Raw genomic sequence first — 9,947 nt, forward strand, 5'->3', positions numbered from 1 at the left:
AATTACTATTTTTCTTCTGCTCATTGAATTATGTTTTGGCATGAAAATTTTATCAAAGAAACTCTTTTTTTATAAAATTAACTCATTCTATCTGGCATCCTCAAAGATTAATTCCCAACAGCTTTTGCGACTTAATTTGACAAGTCACACGTTGTTATTTTTAGCTAGGAAAAAAGTAAAAATAAAGCAGTTGATACTAAATCGAGAAAAACTAACTTATAAAACAAACCAAAGAGATAAATTACCCTATATGGCTTTTCTTTAAGCAGAAACTCTTTATATATATAAATATATATATGTATGCACCAGGGTTGTTGCGAATATTCGCATTCGCATTCAAAACCGCGGAGCTTCCGCATTAATTTTAACATTCGCATTCGCTTTCGCATTCGCAAAAATCAATGCGGATCTTTTGCGAATGCGAATATTCAAGGGACCGAAAATTACAGATATTTTTTTTAACGAGTTAAACTTGGCCAAATATTTTTTATTAAGAAATAAAATTACTTTCCGGATAATAAACAAACCGCTTATCCAAATTACACAAGTTTGGTGTCCAATGAAAGAGGTCTTAAATAATAGCTTTAAAACTGAAATGTCTAAAGAGAAAAGCCACACATTGAAAAATATTTCAATAAAAAATGTTAATTAATTACCATAGAAAAAACATTGGGTCAGGTATGTATTTACATGAATTTCTTTAGTATTAAGTTATAAAAAAAATGTAAATAGAGGTGGTAACCTTCATTCGTTATATCTGTTTAAAAGCTATTTCAGTCCTCTTTCATATGATACCAAATTTGTTTAATTTGGATAAGCGGTTTGTTTATTATCCGGGTATTAGGCCAAATTTAACTCGGAAAAAATAACTGTTAGTTTCGGTCCCTGGAATACTGTGCAATTGCAGTCACCAGTCACAGAAGAAAGCATTAAAAATGAATTACAAAAACTAAAATCGAAAAACGCTGATGACGTGACAGGTTCTCCAAATTCCGAAAGAACTAAAAGAATGAGAATAAAGAATTCTTTGGAAAAAAACGGTGTTTAAACAACGGTTGTGCCATGATGCTAGATTGTGAAGATGAAAGTCAGGAGGATACATCCGACATTTGCAGAGCCGATGAAATTCTCAAAAAGTAATTATTGCACCGCAATAAAAATAAATAAATATAACTGAAAGTCCTCTCAACTGGTGCAGTGTCAATCGAAAAGAATTTACAATTTTGCAAAGTTTCAAGTTTTTCAAGTTTGTCGCCTTGAGCGAGTAGTTATTTAGTGGCGCTGGTTTGATTTGCGACCCTTCAAAAAGTTTTTATTAAGTATAATGTTCCAATTTTTAAATTCAAGTACTAAAAACATTCAGTCTTATCATGAGTTTAATTTTCCCCGAACCGGTTCACTTTTCACTTTTGGTTTTCATGTACATATTTACTATGGGCGGAATACAAATTTTCGGGTGAATTTTTTTTCGGGCAAAACTCAGGATAAGGCAGATTATTAAAAATTATTAACCGTTCCATTTTTTATTTACCTAAATCACCTAATTTACCCACCTAAATTATTTCTTAAAAATACATGACATCCGCATTCGCATCCGCATCCGCGGTGTTAGCTTTTAAACATCCGCATCCGCATTCGCATCCGCGGATGTCTAAAATTCCACATTCGCAACATCCCTGCTATGCACATTTTATGTAGGCATATCTTAACGGAAAATCTTACTGATAAAATCAATAAAAAAATTACTTTGCCTTATTTAAGACTCCCTCATTAATAATTAAAAAGTTAATAAAGACGGCAATTTTGAAGGCATCATAAAAAATAATTAAAAAGGCTTCACGGATATGTAGATACATACATACAGCATGGCGACGAATAACAGTTACCCAGGTTTTTTTTGAGAAATAAAAGGGTCCTTTAAAGATTTTGCGAAAAAAGTATTTTATTGATAATTTTCCACAGATTTTACTTTAGTTGCATTAATTAGTTTTTAAATTTTAATCCTTATTTACATTTGCCAGCAGTGTAAACTTTGAGAGAAAAGTTCATTTGGCACGCAAGTCTTTTTCAGGTGTATTTTTTCTTAGGCTTTGTATAAAAAAAGTACAAAAAAGAAAAAAACTGTATAAGGTTGGTCGAATGAATGACCGTCCTAGTCACCAGTTCCGAGTCTATTCGATTTTTGAGTATGAGGCCTTAGGTTGGACAGAAGGGGGAGTATAAGGGACTCAAAATGGAGAAAATTAGCCTATGGTTACAGAAGATATGGAATAAATTAACTGACGAAGACCTGCGTGCCAAATGAACTTTCCTCTCAAAGTTTACACTGCTGGCAAATGTAAATAAGGATTAAAATTTAAAAACTAATTAATGCAACTAAAGTAAAATCTGTGGAAAAATAACAATAAAATACTTTTTTCGCAAAATCTATAAAGGACTCTTTTATTTCTCAAAAATATCTGGGTAACAGTTATTCGTCGCCACGCTGTATATGGGAAAATCTAAAAATCAGGTACACTTTCAAAATAAAAAGTTAAATTTTTTGATTTGTGGGCACACCTATGTTTTATATATGATTCTATTCGTAATCTCTTAATAAATCGATAAATTTAAGTGTAATTCATTTTCATCAAGCGCTTCAAAAGTAAAAAATAAAAAAATAATTTGTGTTCAAATTACGCTTGGAACCTGAAAATTTGATTAAATTTTAACCATTTAATAAATAACTCCCTCAGTTTTGAAGTTATTTTACTAAAGTTTTGCATATAACGGTTTTATAATATTACCTTGATTATTCCTTAGGTTCACTTTAACATATAGCTCCAATACAACGGATTACTCCGATATGTGTTTGTGCGCTACAACTCTAACTTCATATCTGTATAATAAATTGTAAGCGTGCTATTTGTTAAATTGAACCTATACTAAATTTTTACCTGCTTAATTGGAGGAGTTATAACGCACAATAACGTCTCAGATCAATCAATTGCATGGGAGCTAGATGTTATAGTGAACCGATTTCGATGTTTTTATGGAATAGTTAAGGTAATACTAAAAAACGGTTATGTGCACAATTTTAGTCAAATATCTTCAAAAGAGGGAGTTTTTTTTATAAAATAGTTAAAATTTAACCCAAGTTTCCAGTACCGCTATCTCGAAAAGTGGAGCCAATCGGCAAAACTGAGGACGCCATTGAATTTAGAAGACTCCTATTATGTAGGAATGACTGTCAGAACCTTTGTCGAAAAAAAGTTGATTTGATACCACGCTCGAAATATTCTGACTAAAAGAAAGAGCATCATTAACTTTTTTTACACACTTCTAGAGAAAATTTTTTTTAAGCATTTTATGTAGCCTTATCAGGACTAGTAGTTATAAAAAGATTTAGACCGTTTCGACGAATTTTCCAAATGTGCCTCCAATTAAGATGTGTTTGGAATTAAAATTACGCTCAAGATCGCATATNGTAGCCTTATCAGGACTAGTAGTTATAAAAAGATTTAGACCGTTTCGACGTATTTTCCAAATGTGCCTCCAATTAAGATGTGTTTGGAATTAAAATTACGCTCAAGATCGCATAATTTTTTATCTTTAAAAGTTGGTTTTTTCTGAAAGCACACCCCTTGCTAATCTATTATATTATTAGTAATTGTTTGAAAAGTACAATACATACTTTAAAAGTTTTTAAAACGGAATGCTTCAAAAACTATACGCGATAAACCCAAAATATTGAAAATTGTGAAAAGTAGAGTTACACACTTTTCGTAATTTGCCATTTAGTTATTTTTTAAAGCACACTTTAGTTACCAACTACATATGAAGTGTACACATAAGTACTAATTGCACATAAAATTTCAAACCAGTATATGTTGTGCTTCAAAAATTATGACATAATTAATAGTACCCCTCTTAAAAATTACATAAAAAATTCACTTGTTTTCATAATTTTTTTTAAATTTAAACAATTATAATTCAAAAGTTATGCAGCAAACTGATCCACACTTTTTTTGGGGCTTCAAGTATACGTCTACGTAATTGTGTCCAAAAGCAACCATTTTGATATAGTTAACAACAATAAAAATAAATCTAAATAACAAAAAGGTTAGCTGGTTTTTAGATTTGTTATGGACAAACTCTTGGTATGTAGATATGATATGAGTAAGCAAATGTGTGTTCGCTCCTTAAATGGAGAAGTTATGCCACAAAAGCTCATTCTTGAACAATCAGTGAAATGGGACACATACCTTATAGAGCACCGATCTTAATGATTTTGAACAGTCCTTGCATGAGTTCTAGAGCAAAGCCCCATAGCTGAACAATCAGTTATATCGGAGCTCGAACTTAGTGCTTTTCACTATAAACTAGAGCCTTCCATTTCCCGAGATTGTTTGAGAAGGAATTTCTCTCGAGGATCGCTTTCTCACGAGATTCTCGTTTATCGAAAGACTCGTTATACTCGCGAACTTCTCGATGATCAAGCAGCGTATTTAATTTAGGGTATTGGAACCCTCAACTGTTGAATTTCTTTCAAGCGCAGTACTCGTCGCTATCCAGAATATCAACCATGTGCATGGTCCTTTCCAATGAGGTCTGTCTTGTCCAACCATATTGCAAATACCAGATTGCAATGCTCCTCTCCATTTATTACTTTTAATCACTTTCTTTGCTGGAGCCATCAATAGTGATGTGCTGAGTCGGTACTTTTAAGTATTGATCGATACTCGGTACATATTTAAAAAGTATCCAATACTTTCGATACTCGGTACCGAAAAATTAGAATTTCTAATATGGAATAAAAGCTGTTGAGTGATCATTAAAGTAATTAATCTATGGTTAAAGAAGTCTCCACATTGTTTGGATTTGAACGTTCTCGTTACTAGATTAATATCTGCCTCGGCGGCAACCACAATGCAAATCTTAATAATATTGTGAATTAACAACGTTGCCACAATAACTGTTGCAGTTGGTAAGACTGTGGCAATAAGTGCAATAAGGCTCAAATACTGACTATTAATCTTTTGAGAAAGCATCGTCTTATTTGTACCTTTTTTCATTTCAGGCGATGTCATGTGTATGAAATAGCAATGAATATGAATTTTTTTTCTGAAACTTCAAAAGTATACCCTTGCCGTCGGCTGATTAAGTTAAGTGACATTTTGACCAGTTTTGGCTATTTTTCTGTTGTCTATTAATTGTTTATATGGTAATTCTCTAGTGTAGGGTAACAACCCCTAAAAAAGGTCCGGAGGGGTACCAAACGACGCGTTTCGGTCCCCCTATTAACAATCCGGAGGGGGAAGGCTAATATTATTAACCATTTAAAAGTTATGAACAAAAAACTTTTTTAAATTTCGTTGTTTTCTATGGGCAATTACACCGACAAAGATTCACTAAATCACCTGTTCTCACTTTTTAAACACTATTAAAATATATAATTTAACTTATTTATTAAACAAACACATAGTTTTATCAACCTAAGATAGATTATTTTGTTATTAAAAAGAAGTTGACAATCTTTGCGAACTGAAACGCGAGATTCCAAAATAGCTATAGTGCTGCCACTGTATTAGTATTTCGTAATAAATCACTTTTCCTTATAAGGTATGTGCACTGTTCAATGCTTTTCGGTATCTTCTTTCGTTTAATATATATATAAATAATGAAAATTTTTAATAAAAAATCGCGCGATTTTTTATTAAAAATTTTCGGCTGCGGCGCTTTTTTCATAAAAATCAATACTTCGATAAATAATGAAAATTTTTAATAAAAAATCGCGCGATTTTTTATTACAAATTTTCGCTTGCGGCGCTTTTTCCATAAAAATCAATACTTCGATAAATAATGAAAATTTTTAATAAAAAAACGCACTTTCGGCACTCCATGACGCTTACTTTTAATTACAGCTAAAATAACTGTAAACCATAAAAGTAGCGCTGCCATGGTATAGCGAAATTTGCTATTATATTTTGGTTAGAATATCTTATTTAGGTGAAAGTAAAAAAAGAAGAAGAAGAAGAAGTGTATAGTGTAAACTGAGTATAATAGCGCAAATGAAATGTGAAATAAAGTGGCAATACCAGCGATTTGAGGTTATAATAATCTTGGCATGCGCAAAGTTTATTTACTCTGTTTTATTAACGAAATATATAAAATAAAAGTGAATAAATGATTAGGTTTGCATAAAATAATAACCGGAGACGTTTTAATAGTGTTTTAAAAGTGTAAACTGGTTATTTAGTGCATTTTTGACGTGGTAATTGCTCATAGAAAACAACGAAATTTAACAAAAGTTTTTTGTTTATAACTTTTAAATGGTTAATAATATTAACCCTCCCCCTCCAGATTGCTAATAGGGGGCCGAAACGCGTCGTTTGGTACCCCTCCCGACTTTTCCGGACCTTTTTTAGGGGCTGTTACCCTACACTAGAGAATTACCGTTTATATTTTTTTTTTTATAAAAGTTTAGCACATTACATCAGGCCTTCCCAAAGTGGGTGACGCGGCACCCTGGGGTACCGCTAGTGGCTAGAATATACTAGTGCTGCGGAAAAATTCTTTAGACTTTCCATACACAACACAAGCGGTTTGATCGATCTTCAACACGGCGGCCAGAAAATCAAAATATTTAGATTTTTATTAACATTACCTTCAGCGGCTGGTCAAACCCCATACACAACACAAATAGCTTGCAGCAAAGGGATATTTCGCTCTTAATCGTAGTTCCCCAGTACGTTTTGTCAACGTAAAATTGAATCAGAAAAATAGACGAAAACGTACCCTTTTCACAACCACTTTCGGTACTTTTGTAGACCTAATCCGCGTTTCATCCACTTTTCTTCCCGTTTTTGGATTCATTTTCGGACTTTTTGCTGGCTGGGCTGTTCTCCTAACAAGCGCAGCAGCTTCGCGCACGTGTATATATTACTTATTCTTTGGAACTTAACAATCACTCTGTCAAAGAGCGAATCAACACGATTTTAGAGGCAGTCTTCTCGTGTTAGTGAGGTACCCATTCGCAATGCAAATCGAAGAAGAAGCAAGCAAGTGTGCGGATATTTGCGGTGGTTGGAAAAACGAAAGGTGCGATGTCTAGGATGAAGCAAGAGGCAGAAAAGTCACTGTATGATCCCTCGGTATTCCCTGGCGACTAGGAAGATGCCGCCATTAGATTTAAAACCCGTATTGGATGACGCTGCAAAGATAACAGAGGCCTGCGAAATTAAAATACATCTCTGGTTTTTGTTAGCACGTCGAGATTTTTTTTATTGGTGACATGTCTTCTTCTTTTTTGGCGCTGTGTCCGCCGTGGTGACATGTATATCTTAGTATTTCTAGCAGTTTGCATGAAAACTCCATGAATAAACAAAGTAATCAGAAAAACGTATGCAACTTCGAAGTTAACGTTAAGAAAATTGATAACAGCCTGTTTCGCTAGCAATTTCCATATAAAATTCAAAAAATTAAAATCATTTATCACTTAAATTGCTTTCGTGAAATTGGCTGTCAAAATTATTTTCTTAGCGTCAACGCGCATTACCAGCGTTAACTTGGAAGGTTTAGAAAAAACCATTGTCGAATATTTTCCCAACATTGACTCTGAGGATGGCTTCAGCTGGATAACAAACCCGTTTTCATGTGGTCCGAAAAGTAAACCTACTGAGGTGACCAATTAAGCTTTTGAAATTTTGATTATTAAATACTACGAAGGGAGCCAAGAGAGTTCTGGATGCAAGTGTATGCAGGAAACACTGCTGTTGGCAAGATTGCATTAAAAATACTAGTGATTTTTAGGCCCTTATTATGAGTTGCAATCGATTTTCAATCTTCGCTGGTTATCGAAGATCGAACATCGAAAGTGGAATTATGAGCTATGCAACCGTTTCGAAATTTTCGTTAAACACAAGCTTGTACCAAGAGTGAGCACCAAGTTTGAACCCAATATATTATTATTCGGGTAAATAAGCCTTATATCCACGGCTGAGTGGAAGATCGACCTATCTAGGAAGCTGGTTCGAAAACGCCCTATTTCAGAAAATTTTCAAGTGCGCCTTACTTCATAATTTGGTTGAAAAACACCCTTTCTCAGAATTTGGTTGAAGAAAGCCAGAAAACGTAGTCGCAGTGAACAGACGTGCTCTTACGCGCTCCGTGAAATAATCGTTTAAAAGTACTATTACGGCGATTAAAAAAAATAAAAACAAAAAAAATTAACTTTGGTGGTAATTACTTTTGCAAAATATAGCATCTTGCATAGTTGAAGTATTCCTTGCCAAAAGCTGGTGTATTCATATTCTGGTGCTGAGTTATCTGTCCACCACTTCTACAGACATCGCTGCCGCTGCTTTCTCTACACAATCGCTGACTCTGTCTCTGCTGTCGCTCCTGTTTTTGCCGCTACATTTGCTGTCATCTTTCCTACACTCTTTAAGCTGCTGTTGCTGTAAACTTCAATTGGATATTAGCTGCTCAACATGTCGACGCGCACTAAATCTGCTCGCCTGGTAGGTACCTCACCGCATAAATCAACACCCCACCTGAAACCGTGCAAAGCCGGTTTTCGGAAAAACAGAAGCTGTGTCACAGCACTACTAAAAGTCGCAGATGATATTAGAGTTAATATCGACAATAAACACGTAACTTTTCTGACCCTCCTTGATCACTCCAAGGATTTTGATTCCGTGGATCATGCCCTTTTATGTTTAAAACTTGACAATTTGTTTAATTTTTCACCATCGGCATCAAGGTTAGTCAAAACATACCTTCTTGGCCGTTCGCAAGCGGTAATTGTAAAAGAATCCATATCGAGAACCCTGCCTATCACTAAAGGCGTTCCACAAGGATCAATTCTGGGTCCACTATTATTTGTGTTATATGTAAATGTGAGAAAATATTGCAATATTCATCTATATGCAGATGACGTACAGTTGTATCTAGGTTGTCCTTTGGACTCCATCAATGCATGCATGGAAAACTTAAACACTGATCTAGATGCAATTAATATGTGGGCCTGTGACAATGGCCTGGTCCTAAATTCCAATAAGTCTCAATGCATTTCTATATATAAAAAAAAACTCAACCTTGATCATTGCAATAATGTAAAAATGAACAATTGTGTGATAAAATTTGTGGAAACTGCTAAGAATTTGGGTTTAATTTTTAATAGAACACTGACATGGAAGAACCACATTTTTAATGCAATCGGTAAAGTTTATGGCATGTTGCGATCCTTATGGAGTATTCAGTACTTCACACCAGTGAAGATTCGACTGCTCCTAGCTAAAACTTACCAACTACCGACACTACTATACGGCTGTGAATTGTATGCTAGTTGTGATAGTGTATGCAATAGAAAACTTAATATCCTGTACAACAACATTGCTCGGTATATTTACTGCATTGGTCGTTATGAACATATTTCTACTTTTTCCTTAAGGATATTTTCTATTCCGTTCGACGATCTACTGAAACTCAGATGCTTGACATTACTACACAAAATCATAGTCACACAGGATCCCGATTATTTGAAGGAACGATTACAATTCACCAAATCTTCCCGATCTCTTGCTATATGCAATACTAAATTTACGTGCTTAGTATCTGAACGTCAGTTTTTTTATTTTCTCAATCCGTCTTTGGAATACCCTGCCCGCAGCGAAAAACACGAATCATTTTAAGAACGAACTAATGCGTCATTTTGCCAAATGAATACTAAGGGTCTTGACATCTCTTCATGTCTCCTTCCTCTCCATCTTTCTTCTCTTTTGACTTTATATAACTTTTACCCCTACTTTTTATTTTTATACCCGAGCGCACATGTGCACAAGGGTATTATAACTTTGTTCACATAACGGTTGTTTGTAACAGGCAAAACGAATCGAGATAGATATAGACAAATGCATACATAAATGATCAGGATGAAAAGAGAAATCGATTAAGCGGTGACTGTC

The sequence above is a fragment of the Rhagoletis zephyria genome, unplaced genomic scaffold, assembly GCF_001687245.7.
Source record: "Rhagoletis zephyria isolate East Lansing unplaced genomic scaffold, Rhagoletis_zephyria_1.1 Rzeph_scaffold_00534, whole genome shotgun sequence".
NCBI lineage: Eukaryota > Metazoa > Arthropoda > Insecta > Diptera > Tephritidae > Rhagoletis > Rhagoletis zephyria.